Genomic DNA, 3,563 nt, shown 5'->3' on the forward strand with positions numbered 1-3,563 from the left:
AGTGCTGGGATTAAAGGCGTGCGCCACCATCGCCCGGCTTCACCTTGTTTTTTGAGTCTCTCCCTGGCCTGCAGTTCATCAAGCAGCCTGAGGTGGCCATCAGCCCCAGCGACCTGTCTGTCTCCACATCCCTAGCCCAGGTATTAAAGGCATGTGCTACCACACCTGGCTCTTCCTAGACCAAACTCCTTTTTACCTGGGTTCTGGGGAACCATGTTTGTGTGATGGTATTTTACCAGCTGGGCAAGCTCGCCAAACCAAGACAGAACTTTACTGCTTTTTTTTTTTTTGTATGATTTAGTAGACATTTTTCTTCTGGAGAGAAATTATGATGCCTGATAAAAGTGCTTACATATTTTCTGATAACCTTTGAGGGTTAAACTCCGTCTCCTCCTGACTTCATCTCCTGAATGCTTGGATTACAGACACACACACACACACACACACACACACACACACACACACACACCACTGTGCCTGGCATCAAGTGTTCATGCTGAGGCCAACTGCATACATACTACACAGGGCTCCTCGAAGAATGCACACGGCTTAACTCACAGAGCACATCTGACAGATATTTGGTGTTCAAGTATGGCATTGTGCATGTCATCTTAAAATTAAACTAGTCAGAGTGGTAATATTCAGGCATCTGCACTGGCCTGCCCTAGGGACCTGACAGGATACATCCTCAGCTGCAGCCACTAAGAGTACCCCCTGTGCATGCTCCCTATGTTCCCCATGTTTATAAAGGGTGCGCCTTGCCCACTTCCTATCTCACCCTCTCTCCCTCTTCCTCTCTGTCCCTCTCTCTTTCTCTTCCAACACTCTTGTCCCTAGGGACTGGTCTCTGCCCCCATCTCTGCCCCTTCTCTCTCTTCTTCCAATAAACCTCCCATGTGAACCCTGTTGTATGACTTGACTCCCTTCCTGCAGGTTTTTAAATAAACTATAACATTGGTACCCCAAGACTCAGCAGCCTCTCCTGGCACTTTCTCCTGCCCACTAAGTTACGCTGGGACCCTGGAACCCTGGAACCCGGTCCACATACAACAGCTTCACTTCTCCAACTAATGGATCACTGGGCCCCTCTATCCAACACTGCCATGATTGGTGAGCCCCCCCCCACCTTCTCCACCTCTGGCCATTTCCCACGAGTGAGGACTCCTATCTCGAGCATGGTTTTTTGTTATTTGGCCCCATTAAGCTCTGGTACCAGGCAACCACAGCTCTCTAGGGCCTGGAGTCCTTGCCCCTGTTCTTTGGGTGATGACCCACTGGCCAGCTTGTACCTTCTCAAAATCAACCGTTTCTGAATCCTGGGCTGCTAGGAATTACAGATCTTTGTGTCTCACCTACCTGCCTCACTCATAGGAGCTTCAGCATCATCTATACCGCCAACATCTGCATTCAGTGCTCGATTTAAGGGCTTCTAAATCTGTCTGTCTTTGCAGTCCAAACTGACCCAAATACCCCTTAGATGTCAATCCAGATGCTGTTTCCTAGCACTCTATATCCTGATATTTTATGGGACCTTTGCAACATTCTGCCAACGATCTGACAGATGGAAGGAGGCTTCACCCTTGATCCTTTCGCTCTTCTGCTTCCCTCCTCCCCCGCAAACTTCTTACACTAACTCTGTTGCTTGCGGCATGTTTGCTCAGTGGCAGGACCCACCGAAAGGTAATCGCTTCATGCTGGGACCCACCCACCAGCTCCAGCCTCAACAGAACCATTTTCCTCCACCTGCAAAAAATCTGCTTTCTTGTTCACTGGTGGCTTTGCCTTCCATTCAGTACTGGCAATCGGGTCTCTGATGGGCTTAACCGCCTCTGACCTCACATTCCCCGGATGTGAGGCTTCCTTTCTTGAGCACAATGCTCTCTTTGCCTTCTGGTTTTTCTCAAAGTCCTGGTATCAGGCGACTGCTGACTCTCTCAGGCTCAGAGGTCTTGGCTTCTGCTCTTGTGTGACCACGTATTGAACAATTTGTGCCACTTAATCTGATTCTCCCTAGATCCCTGGATCCCTAGATCCCTCATCCTTGGGAACTGTCATACACCTCCTTGCTCCCATTGGGATGTCTTTTGGAGACCCACTGACCACTCCTTTCAAATCAAATCTGGCCCCTCGGTATTCCTTGGACCAGATAGTCAGGGAACCGAGAAAGAATTTTCCATTTTCTTTCTTTTTCATTGTTCTAAATCCTGCTTAACAACCACACCCCGCTTCATCAATTTCTTCTCTATGTATCTTCAATGTTACATTCAAAAATTTCTGATCAAACAACTAATCAGCTATTGTTACAGGATTAGCAACTGTTAGCCACAGAGCTGGAGGTGTAAGACTACCAAACATGCCCAGGAGGTGAGAACCAATGGCACTCCAGAGGTATCCATGTCCCCCAGATTCAGAAAAGAGACTCACAGAAAAGATCCTTTGCTAGTCCTTGATTTAAAAGGGACTAATTTTACAATGACAGGATTCCCAGAGCTCGGCCTGGTGCTTGACTGTGGATCTCACATCTGGTTCCGTTTGTTACTGAATGAAGACCTAATCTGACTACAGGGGAAGGCCAGTTTGGAACCCTCGCCACTGTTGGTAGGAGTCTTAGCTGGGGTCATCCTTGTGGGTTCTTGGGAATTTCCCTAGCACCGGGTTTCTCCCTAACTCCACAGTGGCTCCCTCTAGAAAGATTTTTTTTTTTCATTGCTCTCTCACTCCGCTCCTCTCCCCTCCTCGACCATCCTGTTCCTTCATGCTCTCTCATCTCCTATCCCCTCCCCTCTGCCACCCCCACTTGGCCCTGGTTTACCCAGGAGATCTCATCTAATTCCCCTTCCAAGGGCAACCCATGTGTCCCTTTTAGGGGCTTCCTTGTGACCTAGCTTCTCCAGAGCTGTGGATTGTAGTCTGGCTATCCTTTGCTTTATGTCTAATACCCACTTGAAGTTCATTGTCTTATCATTAATCAGTGGAATTCTGATGAGTTAGCAATCTCGCAGAGTACTACCAATTTGTGAGCCCTCTACTTTTTCTGCAATGTGGATTTGGTACAGATTACAAACAGTGGGAATGCTAATGTGCCTAAAACTTATCTTTCCACAGACTCAAAGCTCCAGGGAGGCGACTTGACTCCACCTCAAACAACATTTTGCCAGGTACAAGCGGTGCCTGATAAGGTTCCACAGAGCCTGGACAGTGAAGTGAAACAGCCAGATACCCCAGGACGTGGCCAGCACCCCAATTTTTTCAGGTCCCCCAAAGAAGAACGATGCCCCCAGGTCAGCAGGAAGCAGTCTCAAGAGCATGGTGTCCCCATCCCCACCTCACTTACTATCCCTTCCTAACTCCTCACCTTTTTCTAGTAAGCAAAAGGAAGGAATGTTAGTATTCAGGCATCTGCTCTGGCCTGACCTCGAGGTCCTGACAGGATACATCCTCAACTGTAGCCACTAAAGTGCCCCCCGACACACACATTTGCTACTTCCCTTATAAAAGGTGGGCCTTATCTACCTCCTCTCTCTCTCTCTCTCTCTCTCTCTCTCTCTCTCTCTCTCTCTCTC

Source organism: Microtus ochrogaster, chromosome 5, assembly GCF_000317375.1.
Source record: "Microtus ochrogaster isolate Prairie Vole_2 chromosome 5, MicOch1.0, whole genome shotgun sequence".
NCBI classification, from domain to species: Eukaryota; Metazoa; Chordata; class Mammalia; order Rodentia; family Cricetidae; genus Microtus; species Microtus ochrogaster.